Source organism: Microcebus murinus, chromosome 14 (assembly GCF_040939455.1).
Source record: "Microcebus murinus isolate Inina chromosome 14, M.murinus_Inina_mat1.0, whole genome shotgun sequence".
Classification (NCBI taxonomy): Eukaryota; Metazoa; Chordata; class Mammalia; order Primates; family Cheirogaleidae; genus Microcebus; species Microcebus murinus.
This window is the reverse complement of record NC_134117.1, coordinates 13,885,254-13,906,397: the sequence shown is the minus strand read 5'-3', so window position 1 is coordinate 13,906,397 and position 21,144 is coordinate 13,885,254. Positions and strand designations below refer to the sequence as shown.

At 31.8% G+C, this 21,144-nt stretch overlaps 1 protein-coding gene across 2 annotated transcripts in view; it reads left to right on the top strand.

The window, feature by feature from the left end:
• Positions 1–21,144, top strand: part of ATRNL1 (attractin like 1) — a 615,535-nt gene that overhangs the window by 244,616 nt on the left and 349,775 nt on the right. The gene's annotated exons all lie outside the window — the stretch shown is intronic.

The window sequence follows — 21,144 nt, the reverse complement described above, 5'->3', positions numbered from 1 at the left end:
CCATACTGGTATTGGAATGTAATAATAAATCAGTAAGCAAGATGGATTACAGTATTAGATTCTTGATCATTTGGGAATTTGTATGGTGCTATGGTTTCAATGTTTGTTGCCTCCAAAACTCATATGGAAATTTACTGCCATTGTAACAGTGTTAAGGGGTGGGACCCTTAAGAGGTAATTAGGCCACGAAGGCAGGATTGATGCTGTTATAGAAGGACAAGTTTGGCCCACTCTTGTTCTCTCTTGCCCATTGGCCTATTGCCATGGGATGACACAGCAAGAAGGCCCTCACCAGACCCTGGCCCCTTGATCTTGGACTTTGAAGCCTCCATAACTGGGACCCAATAAATTTGTTTATTATAAATTACCTAGGCTGTGGTATTCTGTTATAGCAGCACAGAATGTTCTAAAACATAGGAAAAGTCATTTTATTTTTCTAAGTCTTTAATAACTTAATCTGCTTATTCTTAAATATCCCAAACTTTGCTTTAGATTGTGGCTTTTGTATTTACTATTTTTCTCTCTCAAATACTCTATCCCCCACTGAAATCCCAACCCTACCAAAAATGATTCCTCCAGTTATCGTAAACCTTTTATTTCCATCCTAACACTTATATAGTATGAAATTATGTTACTTGTTTATTTTTTTACTAGAATTTGGGTTTTTAAATAAAAGGAAATTTTACTGGAATGAAATTTTGTGAACTCAGGACCTTGTCTTATTGGATCCCCATACTTAGAAATGTATGTGGCTCATAGCAGACCTTTAGTAATATTTAATAGCAGTATACTTATAAATTATTAACAAATAAATGAATATACATGTGTTGTGGCTATATGTGCATGCATTTTTATTGATGGGGTGCTTGACCGAAAATGTTTGGAAATCATGTTATAGTTTATCAAGTAAAAGTTATTTTAAGTTTGTTACAGACATAACATACTATTATATCATTGAAAAACTTTAAGCATCAGCCATTCATTTAAAGAAAATAAGTTTTGGGCTTTTTTTTTTAACTTAGCCTATTGAACATTTATTTCAAATAAAATTAAAGCTGATTCCCACATGTCATTGAAGAATAAGTAAAAGTTTAACTATTTTGAGATACTATGAAGCAAAGGAAGGTAGCTTCTGAAAAAGTCATGGCATATTATTAAAAAAGTCCTAAATTAGGATTATGTATAGTCATTGGTGATCATCACCCATTCTCTTTTATTTATTGATAAAAAAAGTAAGATCCAATGAATTTAAGTGTATATCTTAGGTCACACAATCAGTAATTTTCAGAGTTTGAATCATAAATGTATGCTTTTCTTTAATAGTATATCTAGTAAATGTTGGATTTTTATAATTTCTGTAACAGATTTTACCTCTGTAATTATTCTAAATGTTCCAATATCAATAGAAATTTTTTTTCAATATTTTTTTTGAGACAGGATCTTGCTCTGTTGCCCAGGCTAGAGGACAGTGGCATCATCACAGCTCCCTGCAATCTCAAACTCCTGGGCTCAACTGATCCTCTTGGCTTAGCCTCCCAAGTAGCTGGGACTACAGGCATGCACTACCATGCCCAGCTAATTTTTATATTTTGTAGAGACAGGATCTTTCTGTGTTGCTCAGGCTGGTCTCAAACTCCTGGATTCAAGTGATTCTCCCATCTTGACTTCCCAAAGTGCTAGGATTATAAGCATGAACTAGTGTACCTGGCCAAAATTCTTAATTAATAATTGTAAGCATGGATAGTACTGTTTAGCAAACAAAGGAAAACTAGTATTTATTGAATATTTATATGCAAAACAATTTCATATTATTTCATTTAATATTCCCAAAGGTGGCATATTTTTTCTCCTTAATTTATTTTTTGAAGAGTTGGGCTGTTAGAGCTTGGAGAGACTGTCAGTTGTTGGCATTTATTGACTTTTGTTTATTCATTCTATATATACTTATTGACTAGCTACTTTGTTAGACTCTGGGGATATCACAGTGAACAAAATGGTATCTGCTTAATTGAAGCTTATAAAGTAGGGAAAATAGATATTAAGCCAGTTATACAATTACCTAGGTATGATTTTTGTAAGAATTCTGAATGAGAATTATAGATGCTTTGGGAATATAGTACAAGAGGGCCTGACCTAATTTATGGAATAGGAAGTGAGTGAGATAAGGGAATGATTGAGCTTTGATGTGAAAGATGACTTGGTGAGCAGTGATGATGATGTGAAGACAGGAAGAAGTGGACTCAGAAGGGACTGTGAGTGTAAAGGTCTGTGGCCAGAAAGAACATGAAATGTTTGACTTACGTAAAGAAAGCCAGGACTGAAGCACACAGAACAAGGCAGAGGCCAAGAGGTGGGATTTACGAGAATCTGCAGGATCCAAATAATACAGTGTTTTACAGAATACCTAAGATTTGGTCTTTATCATAAGAAAAATTGGAATCTGTCAAAGGGTATTAACAAGAGAGTCAAATGTTAAATTTTACTTTTGAAATAATCAATCTGCTTGCAGTGTGTAAAACAGCTTGTGGGGGCAATAGAGCATGAAAGAGACTATTTTTAGTTCATTTTCTGAGGCATTTTCCTGGAGCTACATGTTAAATATTACCAAGACACATTGAGACTATTAATATACTTGCACTTACGTTCACATAAGCTTTATCATTTACTAAACAATTGTCTAAGTCAGCAAACACTCATATTTATAAACATGCCATTGTTTAAAACATATTTGGACTCTTGATATTGTCAAAGTCTATGTGTATCCTTTCGGACTCCTCAGGATAGCTGACTATATATGATCATGAACTTAAATATTTATAAACAAGTATATAACTATGAATAAATATACATAAGAAAATCTGATTTGTGAAATATTTCATAATTAATTTAGAAATAAATGTAGTGAATAAGGAAGTGAAATGACATTTATTGAATGCCTTTATTTTATGAGACAGTCTTCGCTAAGCCAAATACACACATACGATTATGTTTAATCTACAGAGCAATCCTATGAGATAGGCAGTTTTATCCCTATTATACCATTGAGTCTCACTGAGCTTAATTACCTTGCATAAATAACTCAGTTGGTATATATGTGGGAGATTACAACCAAGATCTCCTTAAAAGCTGTAGATAATGCTAAATTAAAAGGGAAATACAGTATTAACTGAAACATTAACATGGTGAAAAAGCAAATTATTAGGTTGTAGTTTCTTTCTCAAAAATTCAAATGTAAAATTTCTCAATTTAAAATTTGTGTATAAGAATTCTGGTTCCCAAATGAGCTGATATTTACATGAACAGCACCACTGATATAGATGTATAAATCAAGATTATTTTTATTTGTGATCCTGACATGCCTACCTTATTATATCTCAGATATATAGATATTTCTAACATATACCTTGAAGAACTTTTTAATCACTGGTTACTATTTTCTTAAACAATACATTATTTCATGTTGCTTTTGTTAAAAGACTAAACCAAGTATCAAATATTCACTATTTGCTCTTCATCATTTCAAACATAAAATGTTCAGAAATTTTCTATATCATTCAAGTTTTCTTTCAAAATGTCTTTACATATATAAATTTTTAGTCATCATTTTGCAGCTAATTATTAGTTTAGTGGAGTATCTGACTTCTTTACATATCTTGTACATGTTAAAAGCCTTTTCTCTTTATATTTTATTTGCTTAAACTCCTTTTTCATGCGGTGTCTTTTATTCCTCAGCTTAATTTTGTATGTAATTTGTTCTTAATTCTTTGCAGTAAGTAGCAACCCTTTTCGTTTTTCCTCCATGGTTGCTAGTCCAGTACTGAATGGACAACCTTAAAAAAAGTCTGCTACTGAATCTTGAAACTTAACTTTGGGTATACTCTAGTCATGAAGGACTAGGGTGAGAGACTGATTATCTTGTATGTTTTTCCTAGCCTGTACCTAAGAACTATGTGAATTAGGAATGAGATATGCCGTTTTTGGATAAAAACATAACTACAGTTGATCCTTGAATAATGCAGAAGTAAGGGGAGCTGATTTTGGTACAGTGGAAAATCCATATCTAACTTTTGACACCCCAAAATTTAACTACTAAAATCCTACTGTTGACCACAAGCCTTACCAATTAAATAATCAATTAACACATATTTTGTATATGTATGATATACTATATTCTTACAGTGAAAGAAGCTTGAGAAAGTAAAATGTTAAGAAAATCATAAAGAAGAGAAAATATATGTACTATTCATTGAGTGGAAGTAGATCATCATAAAGATCTTCATCCTTGTCATCTTCATGTTGAGTAGGAAGGAGGAAGAGGAGGAATTGGTCTTGCTGTTTCAGGGATGATAGAAGAATAAGAAAATTCATGTATAAGTGGACCACATAGTTCAAACCCATGTTGTTCAGGGTCAACTGTATATATATCTAATTATTTAACATGTAAGTAAGTATATATCATATGTGAAAAACATGTTGATGATCAAGGATCAAAAGAAAGAAACTTTCTGAACACTCCTTAAAAAAAATTTCCCCCTTTTTAGCCAAGTATGGAAATATTAATAATACATGTTCATTTGAGAAAAGATAGACAAAAAGATAAATTAAAATCACTAATAATTCCCATATTCAGAGAAAATTATTGCTATGCTATATTAGATATTTTTCCAGTCTTTTATCTATGTACTTACACTCCCATTTGACATTGACAAATAATTGCTTTAGAGTACTGTTCAAAACTTTATCTCCTTTGAAGCACTATTCTACTTTTGCTTGTTGCTACCTTTCACTGAACTTTCAGATACTACATTTAATACTTTATCCATTTAATACTTTATCACCTGGCTTATTGTCTTTGTCTTATTATCTCTCCTGACATCATTCTTAATGATTTCAATTTTCATATTTACTTTAAGTATGCATTAATGATGCAAATGTTCAATTGGCCTAAAAAACTTACAGGACTCACATACTTATAGTCACAGGGCAGCTTTATTATAAACAAAGGATATGTGTGGAAAAATATCTGGAAATCTTAGTTGCAGACTTTTTGTTCCCCCATTGCTGGGTTGTATAGGATGTTCTCTTTCTCCAGGTATTGAATCACCATCATTATGAGTGTGAAATACCTTAGTACTAAGAAGCTCAAAGTCTGCCCATGTAAAAGTCTTCTACAGTGAGCTGGTCACATAAGCACATTCTAGTACATGACCACCTTTAACCACTTTAAGTCTTCAGGTTCTACACATCAAAGGATAAATAATAAATCCAAATTATTATTACTAAACAGTGATGAGAGTCTGATATGTCCTGTCCCTGAAATAACTCTCAGCCTCATATTATAAAACATCACTTATCTTTAATATATTTTATGGTGTTGGCCAGTGGCCACCATAATATTCCTGATAACCCTGGAGATATGCATACATTGCTCTAAAAATCAGCTGAGATTGACTAATAATTATGCAATATGTATGATCCATCTTAGCCTTTTTATTTCCAAAAATTTGTTTATCCATCATACTAAAAATAAGCATTTTTTTTTCTATAAAGGGACAGATACTAAATATTTTAGGCTTTGCTGGCCATACAGTCTTTGTTGTAGCTAGTCACTTCTGCTGTTGTAGTATACAAACAAATGAATGTAGCTGTGTTTCAATAAAACTTTATTTACAAAAATAGATGCTGGGCAAGATTTGGCTTTTAGCCATAGTTTTCTGAAGCATGCATGATGGTATAGCATGGTCTTAATGAGCTTGTTATCAATAACATTAGCTATGAAATACAAAATTCAAATATCCCACCATTGGCAGTCCTTCTAGCTCACTGAGTGCTAATGCCATAATTTTTTGAACTCATTGAGATTTGCAAATCATTAACCCTATCCTTTATTCATTTTCAGAACCTTCCCAAGACCCCCCTGTTGTTTTTTATATCCTTAACCAGCTTAGGTTTTATGATCTAATACAGTAATTGATCGTTAGTTAACACTTATCTCATTTTCTTCCCACTCCTCTTTCTTCATTAACATTTGTGTAGCAAAACTCAAACAGTGGTCAAATCCACCTCTTCAATACTTTATGTCTGAGCTGTTTTCAACCTCACATTGCTGGGGGAAAAAAATTTTCCAACTATGTTAATTGATCAGTCTTCAACTTTACATGTATTGAATGAAAATGCAAAACTCTCTGGTAGTTTTCCTGCATTTTTGTAATTATTTGCTTTTAATCCTTTTCAAATAACTGTTTTTAAAGTAAGCTTCATCTCCATTCTCAAACCTTCATCTGCACAGATGATGATTTTACCTCATACTTCATTGAGAAAATAGAAGCAAATAGATGGAGACATGCTCATTTTCTTACCACCAAATTCAACAAACTTTCTTGCATCTGTAACTATTTTCTCTAACTTTAGTCTGATATCAAGGAAAGAAGGTGTCTGTTCCTAACAAAAGCCAATTCTTCAATTTGTTTTGCTCTAAATTTTATTTCTTTTATGTTATAAAGAAAATAAAGAGCAGACCTCTGCTCTTCCTTCTTTCTTTTATCAACAGTTGCTCAGACTTTACTAGTTCATTTCACTTTCCATACATATATATGTTTGAATATATTTCATGTTAAGAACAAAATTTCTCTACTTCCCTTGACCCTTCCAATTATTGCATTGTTTCTGTTTTCTTTCAGAGACAAACTTCTCAAAAGAGTTATCAAAAGTTGTCACCAGATCCTTACTATCTATTTACTCTTCAGTGCCCACGTGATAGACATTGCTTTTGTAAAGAAGCATTCTGCATAATTGAATAGTTGAAACAGTTTTTTTTCTTGACTGCCATAGCATACTTTCTAATTTTTCCTACTGTATCACTGACTATATCTTTTTTGACTTTTTTTTTTTTTTTTGCCTTTTTTCCCTTTGACCTTTAAATGCTGTAGTGTTCCAGGGTTTGTGTTGAGCCTTCTTTTCTGTCTATAAGCTCTCCTGAGTATCTCATCAATTCCCATGATTATAAATACCATCTATATTCTGATGCTCCAAACTTCTAGTTTTGATCACTTCTATGAGCTTCAGACTGATTTATCTTTCTATTTGATATCAGTATCTAGATATTTAATTAGAAGGTCATATTTAACATGTTCAAAACAGAACTCTTGGTTCTTCCTTACCTTCCAAAATCCAATTCTTCACTCACTCTTCCACATTTTAGTAAATGCACCAAAAAAGTCTATATACTTGGCTTTGTCAAAAATCTAGGAGTCTTCTTTGATTCCTGTCCCCCTTCCTGACATATTTCCTCCTTTCCCTTACCTCATGGGGGCATTTACTAGTCCGATTTGCTTTACCTATGAAATATATCCCAAAGGCATAAATATTTCTTCTTTTATTCCTCCCTCTCTATCTAAGACACCATCATTTCTGGTCTGGGCCATTTAAGAAACCTCCTTGACTTGTTTTCACATCTTCAGTTTTGATTTCCTACACACATTCTCCACTCTGCACCCAGGGTGACATTTTAAAAACACAAATCAGATTACCCTACTCCCCAGCTTAAGAACTTCCAATGGTTTTCCAGTATTTGACCATTGCCTACTTTCCAACTTTATATTTTATAACTTTCCAAAAATCATATTAAGCTCAATGGAATTCTATCTTTTCCCCAAAGGGGCAACCTCTTTCTCATCTTGCTGTTTCTTTTGCTGGGAACTTTTTTTGCTGATTGTTAGCATAAGTGGTTTCTTATTTTTTTAATTTATCAGATCATGTATTATTTCTCTTTTAATACCTTATCTAAAGCAACCCTTTCCCTGACCTATAATAGGGGTTGGTAAGATTTTGCTGTAAAGGGCCAAATAATAGATATTTTAGACATGACAGGTCAGGTGGTCTCTGTTGGGCCTGCTCAACTCTGCCATTGCAGCAGAAAAAGCAACCATTGACAATATGCAAATGATTGGGTATGACTGTATTATGTAAAGTTTATCTATAAAAACAGGCTGTCAGCCAGATTTGGTCTGTGGGTGGTAATTTGTAATGCCTATTCCATAACATTACCTTGGTAACTATCTTCATAGCATATATCACTGCCTAAAAATGTCTTGTTTATTTGTTGGTTATTTCTGCCTTTTCCTTTCTCATCTAGAATACAAACACCATGGGAACAAGGACTTCATTTGACTTCTTCACTTCTCTGTTCCATATATCTATAATTCTGAATGGATTGCTGATTGGAATTTTATTGATCTGAGGAGAATGTGTGTGTGTGTGTGTGTGTGTGTGTGTGTGTGCGCGCGCATGCGCGCGCGCCTGTGTGTGTATAACTCTCTTTCTATATATTTTTAAGTCCTGGAATTTAGAATGTCTCTTTGCAATCTATTCACTATAGTTCATTTTTTCTATGACCTGAAGTAGATTTCATGGTTTTCTATATTAAGGTCTTGTTTAGTTTATTTCTATGATTTTGTGTTTGCCTTGGAGAGTTTTGTTAGTTTGTCATTTGGAATGGAATTTTTTTGCTTTTACATTTTTCTGTTTTATATAAAACCCGTATTGAAGTAAAACAAAAGCTATTGATGATGATATGTGTTTAAATTTTTATAGTTTTTTTTCCAGTGAATCAATATCATCAAATTATTATGTTGACAGATTACGTTGAGGTCCTTAGTAGCACATTTTTTGCCTTAAAGTCTATTTTAATTGATAAGAATGTAATTATACTTTTGAGTAGTGTTTACCAGATGTGTCTTTCTTTATCCTTCCCCCTTTTTTAGCCATATCTCTTATGAATAGAATATGTCTTGATTTTACTTTTTTCTAATCTGTTGATTTTTGTGATTAATGATGAATTGTCTCTGTTTATTTTTAGTGTTATTACTGATATCTATGAATCTATCATTTTAATTTTTTATTTCAGTTTTTTACTCTTTATGTATTTCTTTTTAAGCCTTTTACAGCTTTTGTTTTGGGTGGAGGAGGCATTTTTATCCCCCTGCTAATAAGATAAGCACTTTGGCATGCTATCACATTCCTTGGAATTCTTACAAAAACCATATTGTTCTAATATTCTCTAGATTTCCCATTCTTGGTTATTATGGATACTTTTTTTTTATCATTGCAATTTTTAGAAAGAGAACGACATTGCTCTTGTAAAACGATGTTTACTTAAAAGGGGTGAAAAAGAGAATAATGAATTTACCAACATGTTTTAACAGCCCCATCTCTGAATCTCTTAGTATATTACTTGTTACACATTCTGGATCTCTTTCTCCCATTTTTAAATCTTTAATCCAAAACCGTTTTAACATAAGTCTTTCAATGCCAAAAAACTTGTGAAGACTGTATGCCTCAGAATTATTTTTTATCATGTCTTCATATTTGAATGTATACAATTAAGTAGACTTAATATGTGGAGCACAATTGATTAAAGTATAATAGAAAATTCATCTGACTTCTTTAGATTATTAATAGATCAAACAGACAAAATTCAGAAAGAATATCAAAGATCTGAAGAACGTAGTTAGTAGCAATGTGAATTATACCCACAAGGATTGAAAAAAGAATATAAATTTGCATTTATTTTATAGATGACTTTATTGTTTTCATAAAAATTCCAAGTATCTACAGATAAATTATCAGAAATAATAGGGGTTTTGTCAGGTTGCTGGATACACGATTAATATTCAAAAGTCAAGTATCTTCCTATACACATTTCTTTCCAGCTTTTATGGGAAACTAGGTAGTTAATGAATGCATTGTGGGTGTTTTCTGGGTTTTTTTGGTTCAGGAATGTGCATAAGCACCAATGTCATATGATAGTCCCCCAATAAAAGCTGTGTTTATACATTTATGCTATATTGTTTATTATTTCATAGATTTTTTGTTATTTCATAAGTTTTTAGTTGTTTTATATTAATTTTTTGGTAAATAATCCTGATTTCAGGCACAAAAATAAAGCTTTGTTTTCTTGTTTGTAATATTTATACCTTATTTTTGTATAATTATACAATAATATTTCTATTATTCTAATTAGAAATCTGTCACCTATTCATTGGTAGGCCTTTTTTTCTGTACCATTTTCATATTTTTATTTGTTTCTTAGATGTATTAATAGTAAGTGTGTGAAAAATTTTTTTCAGGATGAATATGTAGATCATACACTTTTAGGATATCTGCTTAGCTGAAATCATTGTTATTTTTTTCTTGCATGTGTACAGCATTATTGAGTATACATTTTCCAAAAATACTGCTCCATACTGCTCTTAAAAGAATACTGCTCTTGTTTTTGACATTTATTTTTACTTAAGAGTACTTGGCATCTTGTCTAATCATTCTTTGTAAATAACTCATTTGTTTGTGTGAATGTGTGTATATGTGTATGTGTATGTATTCACATACCCATGTGTACCTGCCTGGATGTCTGTTATTTTCTTAATATTAATAATAACTATTGAGATATAATTCACATGCCACAAAATTCATCTTTTAAAAGTGTACAATTCAGTATTTTTTAGTATGTTCACAAAGTTGTGCAACCATCAACACTATCTAGTTTTAGACTATTTTTATCAATCCAAAAGGAAACTCTATTCATATTAACAGTCTCTCCTCATTTGCCTTTTCCCCAGACCTTAGCAAACACTTCTCTCTGTCTCTATGGATTTGTCTATTTTGGACATAATAAATAAATGAAATCGTGGAGTATTTGGTCTTTTGTGACTGGTTTATTTTATTTAGCATAATATTTTTAAAATTTGTCCATGTTCTAGCAGATATCAGTACTTTGTTCTTTTTATGGCTAAAAAATATATCATTGTGTGAACATATATTTTGTTTACCATTCATCAGTTGATGGAAATTTGGGTTTATTTTTTGGCTATTATGAATAATATTAGTATAATATAATATTGTTTTTATATTTTATACAAAATACTTCCTTTAAATATTTAGGTTTTATACATCAACAGATTTTTTCTGTTAGATGTTGAAGTTATATGTGCTCTCTTTAATTTGTTGTGATTTCTGCTTTAACGACACTAGTCATACATTTGTTGAAATTTTCTCTGTTTTATTCTTCTCAAGTGATTTTCATCCCTATTTCTATTTTGGGAGCGTTTTCAGATTTGACCTACATAGCAATGATTCAGTATTATGTTCTATTAATTATTCTGTTTTGTGATTCTAATATTAACTTTTTTAATGTTGCCATTACATCACTTGTTTGTTTTGTTTTGTTATTACAGTTTTAACTTATTTAGCTCTCTTTTTATCATAATCTTTAGGGTTAACTATCTCATCTTTCATTTTTAATTTTGTATAGTCAACATTTTTTAGATTTTATTTTTCTTTGCTGTAAACCCCATAGATATTTTAAATAAATACTTTACTTACATTAAATAATTGTATCTACTTAATCTACCATCGACAAAATGAGATTTTGCTCTATTTCTCTCCTCACTATGCAAGTCACACTACCCTAAGAAAAACAAGAATTCCACTTTTTCCTATCTTTTTGTTTTCATGACTTTGAAAAATCTATACAATTGGAATTTGGTGGGTGAAGTGTTAAAGCCCTCATATCTACCTTAAGATCCACCAACCTAATAAAAAAACAAGACAGGTATAAAGAAGAGTGGTTCTTCTTTAAATCCATTTTAGGTATGTGTAGACTTTATTTTTAGATATAATTGGAAAATTAATTGCCAACTTCTAATTTTCTTGGATGTATCAGAGATGGTTTGCTGATTACTGGACAAAATATTTAAGAGTTAGTTATGTCTATCATTTAAAGTCATTCCAATCTCTGGACTCTGTTTGTAAAAATAAAAGGATTAATTTATATATGTTTATGTTTTCTTCAAGCTTTGAAATATAGCTATTTGATATTTTCTCTATTCACAAAGTTTTCAAAAAACTGTTCCTGGTCAGTAATATATTCAGACATGTACCGTATAGTTTATCTGTTTTGAGTTATGAAAATTTGAAATGTGCTGAAAAGTATAGTATATATACTTTCATATATGTGGTATATCTATTTTATAGTTTATATAATATAATTAAAATTGCATACCTGCTACCAAGGTTTAATAAAACTTAACACTTTGTTACATTTGCTTTAGATTTTTTTAAATGATAATGAACATCACAGATAGAGTTGAAATTTCTTGTGCTTTCTTTTAAGATGTAGTCACCAGACTGTATTTCTTCCTTATTATGCTAATGTTTGTTTATTCATTTGCAACATATTTATAGAAAAATAATAACAAATGTTTGTTCAGTACTTTAGTATATGTCAAGCACTATTGTAAGTATCTTTATTAGCTAATTTCATAATCCATAAAAAGTACTTTCCTATGTTTTAAAATATGTATAAATTATATCATACTCTGTGAATTCTGCAAATTACTTTTATGTGCAGCATATTTGAGATTTATCAATGCTGATACATGCAGCTCTATTGCATTTATCTGGAATGTGGAATATACATTATGTGGAATATATATTTGTGTAGATATACCAAAATTGACTTATTCATTCTACTGTTAATAGACTTTTAGGTTATACCTAATTTTTCACAATTAGAAATAATTTTGCAATTAAAATTCTTACGTATATCTCCTTGAGCCGGAACTTCTTTGAGTTATATAAGCAGAAGTAGAATTGTATATTTACTAGATTTTTCCAAATTGCACTGCAAAATATTTTCTATTAATTTATGTGTATGGAAGACTTCCCTTTTTTTTCACTTCCTCAGAACACTTTGTGTTTTTAGGCTATTTAATATTTGCCAGTTTCTCTCAGATAGCCATTAACTTCTCTGGTATATTTTTAAAACCAAAACTGGTTATAAACAAATAATTAAAATAAAATACTCTTTATAAAATCATTCACAAAAACATAATCTAATCTAAATCTCTCATGCTACACTTTGATGTTTCTACAGTTACCTGGAATATTGCTGCTGACAGGAAATGTTTTCGTTTTTGTGTCTCCTCTGTTTTTTTTTTTTAATTGTTTTTGAATAAAGAGTTGTTTAATGAAAAAAAAATATTTGCCAATCTTACGGTTTTGAAATATATCTTGTTTCTACTTCCATTTTCCTTATGACTAGTGAAACTTAATATCATGTCATGTATTGTGTATTTAGGCTTTTCTTCTTTCTTCATATTCTTTGCCTTTTTCTTATTTTGTAGTTTATATTTTCATATAGTTTTTTATTGATTGATAGGAATTTTTATTTAATAGATTCTGAACACTGACCCTTTGTTGGTGATACATATTGCAAATGTTCTCACACAGTCTGTGGCTGGGCTCTTAAACTTTGTTAAAAATAACATTTGTTATGCAGAGATTTTAAATTTTATTAATCTTTTCCTTTATGACTTGTGTCTTAAGAGCTTTCTTCAGGTCATAAAAGATGCTCTCATTTTTTTTTAAAAGCTATAAAGTTTTACCTTTTAATATTCATGTCTTTAATTAGCTGAAATTGATTTTTATGTTTGATGTGAGATATAAATATGTATTTTAGTTTTCCTTTTGATTAACTGCTTATCTCTGTGCTATTTATTGTAGTCTGTCCTTTCACAACTGATTTTTAAAACCAGTTTATTGAGGTCTGATTGACATACAAAAACTGTACATAATAACTGTATAAAACTTAATGAATTGGGGTACAAGTACACATCCATGAAGCTGTCGCCACAATCAAGGCTATAGATATATATCCATTTATCTCTATAATTTGCCTCCTGTCCTATTTATTTGTTTATTTCCTATGCTACCTCTCTGAAAGCCCACCTGGAAGAGGGGTGAACCACAATGCAGGTTCAAGCTAGTAGCATAATAATTATGCTTAGGTTACTCTTGATCACTTTCTAAATCTTATTATGCCTGAGCTGGGGAATTCCCAATTGATAAAGCATGCCCTCCTTCTCCAGGTGGGGCAGTTGCTTGGGATAGGATTAAGGGTGAGGCAAAACCAAACTGGAATGCCTACCCTTATCCTTCTTCCCAGATGGAGCAATTGCTTGATACAGCACCAAAGCAGAGAATGCAGCCAGAGATCCTAACTAACATTTTGAAATCAGGTAGTATGATACTGCCAGCTTTTTTCTTCTTGCTCCAAAAAAATGTTTTTTAACTATTTGGGGTTTTTTTTGTTCCATAAGAATTTAAGGATTATTTTTCTATTTCTGTTAAAATGTCACTGTGATTTTGAATTGCATTGAATCTGTAGATCATTTTGGGTATTACCCAGATTTTAACAATATTAATTCTTCCAATCCATGAACACGAATGTCTTCACATTTATTTGTGCGTATTTTAATGTCTTTTGTGAATGTTTTATAGTTTTTAGTGTTCAAGTGTTTCACCTCTTTTGTTAAGTTTATTCATAAGTACATTATTCTTTTTTTTAATTTCAGGATATTGTGAGGGTACAAACATTTTGATTACATTTTATATCATTGCCTCTCCCTAGCGAGGGTTAGAAGCCTGCTCTTCCCCCCACCCATGCACACTGTGTCCTATAGTTGTGAGTTTACCCCCAACCACCTGGCGAATGTTACTCTCCATGTGAGATCCATTGTGTTAATCAGTCAGTACCAATTTGATGGCAAGTACAAGTGTAGCCTATTCTTCTGATCTTGTGTTTTTTGATATCATCTAAATAATATTGTTTTCTTAATTTCTTTTTAGGATAGTTCATTATTAGTGTACAAAAACGCAACTTATTTTTACATGTTGATTTTGTATCCTGAAACTATTGAATTCAGTTATTAGTTCTAAAGATTTGTGTGTGTGTGTGTGTGTAGTCTTTACAGTGTTCTTCATATAAGATCATGTCATCTGCAAATACAAATAATTCTACTTTTTCCTTTCTGATTTGGATGCCTTTTATTTCTTTTTCTTGACTAATTGCTCTGGCTATGGCTTCCAGAACTGTGTTGAATGGAAATGGTGAGAGAAGGCATTTTTGCCTTGTTCAGGATCTTAGAGGGAAAACTTACAGCTTTTCACTGTTGTTAGCTGTTGGCTTTTCATGAGTGGCTTATAGCGTGTTGAGCTAAGTTGCTTCTATACCTATATTTTGAGTGTTTTTATCATACAAGGGTATTAAATTTTGTCAAATATTTTTTCTACATCTTTACAGATGATCATGTGACTTTTATCCTTCATTCTGTTAATGTGGTGTATCACATTTATTGACTTGTGCATGTTAAATCATGATTGCATCTCTGAGATAATGACAACTTGGTCATGGTATATGGTCCTTTCAATGTGCTATTCCATTTGGTTTGCTAGTATTTTTTTTGAGGATCTTTGCATCAATGTTCTTCAGAGATATTAGCCTAAAGTTTTCTTTTCTGTTGGTGTTTTTGTCTGGCTTAAGTTTCAGGTGGTGATGGCTTCATAGAATGAGTTTGGATGTGTTTCCACGTTTATTTTTTGAAAGAATTCGAGAAGGATTGATATTAATTTTTCTTTAAATGTTTGACAGAATTCACTTGTGAAGATATCTAGTCCTTAGCTTTTCTTTTTTTTTGAGTATTTTTTTTATTACTGATTCAATCTCATTATTACTCTCTGATTATGCTTTCTACTTCTTGATTCAGTCTTATAAATTGTATGTTTCTAGGGCTTTATCCATTTCTTTTAGCTTGTCCAAGTTGTTGTCATATAATTGTTTAAAATCATCCTTTAATGATGATCCTTTATATTTCTGTGATATCAGCTGTAATGTTTCTTTTTTCATTCTGATTTTGCTTTTTGAGTCTTTCTCTTTTTTTTGTTAGTTTAGTGAAAGGTTTATCAATGGTTTATCAAAGGTTTATCAAAGGTTTGTGTTTTCAAAAAAAGCAACTCTTAGTCACTTGTTTTTCCTGTTATTTTTCTGTTCTTTTATTTATTTCTGCTCTAATATTATTTCCTTCTGTTAATTTTGGGCTTAGATTTTTTTGTTTGTTTTTCTAGATTCTTGAGGTGTAAAGTGTAGTTATTTATTTGAAAGTTCCCAAATATAATTGTTAATCTATCTATATTTCTTTATTTCTGTAGTTGCTTCATGTATTTTAAATCTTTTTTGCAGTGCATGTACATTCAAGATTGTTGTGTTTCTTGATAAACTGACCTTTTTATCATCATGAAATGTCCCTCTTTGTCCTGGGCAATTTGTCATATTAATTTAGCCAACTCTCTTATTGAGCAGGGCGAGGGGTATTGCTTCTTTGCTGAAGTTCACTTAGCTCAGGGCAACAATAGTGACTATGCTCCACTCACACTCTCTGTATCTTGTAGGGATGGGGAGGAACATTATTTATGGCAGCTTTAGAGCAAGGTGGTGATAATCAAAACAGCTTCACCTATAGTTTACTATTGCAACATAGGCTTTACCTCTGCTCACCTTAGTAAACGATGAGTATGGTCTGCAGGTCTCCATCTCACAGTCTCTCACAGTGGCAGGATTTTCTAAGGGCTTTTTATTACATCTGAGTTTGTTAGTGTTTCTAGGTTGTAGGTGCCCTAGCACTCAGGTGAGGATATACAGGAGGCAAAAACAAAGAAGCTAACAAAACCCACTAAAAAAGGGAACTACTGGGTTACCTGCTTGAGCCCTGTGGTCCCTAGCCAATCCATCTTCTTTTCTCTACCATTCAGAGGCTGGGATAGTTTTGTATATTTTAACCCGGAGTTTTAGTTATAATTGGCAGGAACGATAGGGTGGAACACATTCCATCTTATTCATCTAGAACTGTCAGTCTCTTGTTATCTTCATCCTAACTTCCCCTCACATATATCCTGTGTGCCAAAAATGGAGCCATGTGGATTTTCCTAAATATAACGTTATTAATCTTCTTCATTTTTTTAGACATGTTTTTCCTTCTGCTTTGACTGTCTCTTTCACATCATTTTTGCTTAACTCTTACCCAATTTTCAAAGCCCACCTTAAGTATTTCTTCTTCTGGTGAGCCTTCCATGTCCATCTAGGCTAACTTGTACTGTTTCCCGCTCCTTTCATCTTTTTGTACTTGCTGTTGTCCTAATTCTTGTAATATATTTTATTGTTGATTTTAAAATATTATTTGTTCTAATTATCTTTCTTATTAAACTACTTGCTCTTTGAGAATAGAAAATGTGTATTTTATCTTTTTTTTGTCAGTACTTACTTTCTGGTATGTATTTAATAGTTGAAACTCAGTCAATTTTTATTGAGTAAACAAATGAATGTGGTATTATTAAAATATATGTGACAATTGCCTTAAAATATATGTGGGTGTGAAAGTGAAATGTAGAGATCTTAATTTGGAAGTGCCTATGCTCTGTTAATACATTTTGAAATAATATTATAGATAACATTCTCTTATGCATATATCCTCAAATCCTTGACCTTCCTTTATTTTATCCTCTATACTTGACAATACTCTAATACAAGATAAATTGAATTCTCAGCTTGTTCTGAACACTCAGCTATAGAAAAATACCAAATTATGCTAACCAGTCTCACTTCAGATTCATACTCACCTGTTTTTTTTTTATCATACTCACCTGTTTTATAACTATATTTCCCTAGTCTCTTTACTTTCCTTGTTTTTGATGACTATTTTATATCTTACCTCTTTCCTCACATCCCCCCATTTTCATTCTCAGCTGATGGCCTTTCCAGTTTTACTAAGAAAAACAGAAAAAAATCAAAAGACAGCTTCTGTGTAATCCCACCGCCACACTTCTAACCTACTTTACGTATAATGTGATTTCCTGTCTGCATTCTTGAGTATACCTAATCTTTATATTTTTTTGCACTAGATTTCATCACCATTTACCTACATAAGGAGATGGCTCTAAAATTTCTCCTCCCTCTCCTGTCTCATCAGTTTTCTTTCCTAATAATGTGTTTCCAATTAGCATAAAAACATGCTACTTCTGCAATCTAGATATGAAGCTCTCTTACCTGTCTTGATCATACTTATTCCTTCTGCTACTTTCTCATCTCTTTGTATTTATCAATAAATCAAAAAATTATTCAAATTGATTTATTGTCAATCATGACTTCTATTCTTTATATTGTAATAGAGTGGTTCATTAATGCAGTATAAAAACTTACTTTCCAAATTATGTGTATTTATATAAACTTGACACATATTTTAAATTTTAATGTTTTATGTCTTATAGCTTACTTAGTTAAGAAGTTCAGAACATATTTCAGCATTAAGTTACATGTTTTAAGTTGCCAGGTAATTATTCCTTTGTAACCTCTTAAGAATATAGCAACATATTTTAAATTCTGGGGAGAAATATATAATCTCCTGGCTAAGTGGAAAATTGTGTAGTTGGCTTCTAATAGACTTTCATTCTAAGCAACTTTAAAAGGAAATATTTTGTGCAGAAGTCTAAATTTTCTTTCTTCAATTTGTAGTAATTCACATTCACTGAATGGTACTCTATCACTTGAATTGAGCAATACTTCTGCTAATTTTGTTCTAGGATTCAGGCTTATATTTTTTAGCCCAACTGACATTAGGATTGATTATTACCACACACAGGATACATTGTACTGATCTGGTACTTTCAACTCCAATAAATAAGAAAAACTAAGAAGAGAGAAATCAAGCATGAATGCCTGCTCAAGAATTTGGTGGGCCGTGTTTGTGGCAAAGGCTGGAGTCTATGAAGGCAGAAAGATGTCCCTAGACCTGGGGCACTGCAGCCTTTACTCAGGATTGCTCAGGTGTCCTAAATCACCCAGTCCCTACCTCCCAAAGGCCATCCACTCTTGTCTTCTTAATGCTTAGTTTCAATCCTGAAAAAAATAAAGATACTTGTGCAGACAAATTTGTGAAAATAGTTTTGAAGGGGTTGTTCTTCCTTAGTGATATTTTTCCTTCATTCTAAATAGATATTATCTTTTCTCAAGTTTGCAGCCCTTCTTCTGAAACTCTGTCAGCGGCATTTATTTGACTATTACCACTACTCTTTTAAACATAATATTTACTTGACTTCCATAATATTAAATTTTGTGTTCCTTCTTATCTCCTAGGATGCCCCTTCCCAGTTTCCTTTGCTGTTTTTTCCTCAGGATGATCATTTAAAAGTGGTATACCTCAGGGCTTGTCCCTTGGACCTATCTACAAAGGTGATTTCCTGCCTTCATGGCTTTAAATTCCATTTAAATGCTTATGATTTACAAATTGTTACCTACTAGGCATGTTCCTGAGCTTGACTAAACATCTAGTTATTCAGTAAGTATCTCAAAGGTGACATCTTCAAAATTAAGCTCCTAATTATTCCCCCAACTCCCACCACAATAAAACCAAATATCCATCTCAATAAATGGTGACTTTTACTTGGTGTTAGGACAAAAATAAACAAACAAAAACCCCTTTGCTTTTCTTTTTTTCAAAGCCTACATCCATTTACATAGCTAATCCAATTTTCTGTACCTTCCAAATACATTGCCTGTATCTGACCACTTCTCAAGACCTTCACTGCTCTTATGCTAGCCTCCATCTCCTCTTGCCTGCACTGTTGCCAGAGCCTCTACGAGAATCACAGTGAAGCCTTCTTCTTGCTTTGAGGTTTTTGTACTTGTTCTGTCTGCCTAGGATACATTTTTTTCTAGTAAACTCCTTGGCTTATTCTCTTAATATCTTTGATCTTTAAATGTTCCTTCCAAAATCAGAAGCATACTCCTACTCCTGCTCTGACAGCAATTTCTCTCTTCTTTCACTGAAGAAAGAAGACTTATTCTCCAGAAGACTTATCATAATCAGATATGCTGTATACTTAAATTATTAATTTCTTATGTCCATCCAATAGAATATAAGTTGCATGAGGACAGACATTTTTATCTTTTGTTGTTATATCTATCTCCAGTGCCTAGAATAACACTAGTGCATTGAATTTTTCTTTGCATTTTTGGCAGTCAGGTGAAAATTAGAAATATGATCTCTTGCACATTTCTCATTGTCAGACATAAGGGTGCCTATAAATTCTTAGAAAGAGAAAATGTTGCCTTACTAAATTATACAAAAAATATATAGAGAGGATCTTATAAAGTATGGAAGTAAGCAACATGAATGATGCCTTGATAGTTTTTATAATAAAACCAGTTATAGTAATTCCATCTTTACATTTTAAATTAATAGTTTTTAATGGTTGATGGCATAACATGAAAGGTATGTATCCAAAAGATAAAAGTCATCTGTATTTATTTAAAATAATTTAAAATATTTTTATAAAGGTAGCAGTTTAACATCATAAGCAATATTTCACCCTCATGTAACATGCATAACCACTCATGACCTACCAAATTTAAATGTTTCATCTTGGTTTGAGCATTGTGTATGGATAAAATTAAAAATGAATTTCCCCTGAATTCCTTTTATTAATATCAATGTGACTAAAGATCACATGTGTAGAATAATGTTTACCACAGAATTATTTTAAAACCACTAAAAATATAAATGCCCACAATAGAAAACAAAACAGTACATGCATTATGGTGTATAATGAAATATTTAGCCATTAAAGTTCATGTTTTCAAAGAATTTTGATTTATGAAAGATATGAAGTTTTATGAAAATGTCTGTCTTTAAATCTACAGAATTTTAACAGGAATAAAATACACTGAAATGTTAACAGTATTTCTCTCTAGTTATATGATCACAGATAACTAATATTTTATTCTCTTTTGTACAGTTTCCAGAATGTCCATTTTTTAGTATTTTTATAATAATATCAGAATTAATAAATATCATTTTTAAAGAATTAGGACTTCTGCCGGGCGCGGTGGCTCACGCCTGTAATCCTAGCTCTCTGGGAGGCCGAGGCGGGCGGATTGCTCAAGGTCAGGAGTTCAAAACCAGCCTGAGCAAGAGCGAGACCCCGTCTCTACTATAAATAGAAAGAAATTAATTGGCCAACTGATATATATATATAAAAAATTAGCCGGGCATGGTGGCGCATGCCTGTAGTCCCAGCTACTCGGGAGGCTGAGGCAGAAGGATCGCTGGAGCCCAGGAGTTTGAGGTTGCTGTGAGCTAGGCTGACACCACGGCACTCACTCTAGCCTGGACAACAAAACGAGACTCTGTCTCAAAAAAAAAAAAAAAAAAAAAAAAAAAAAAGAATTAGGACTTCTTCCATATCTTTGTTTTGTAC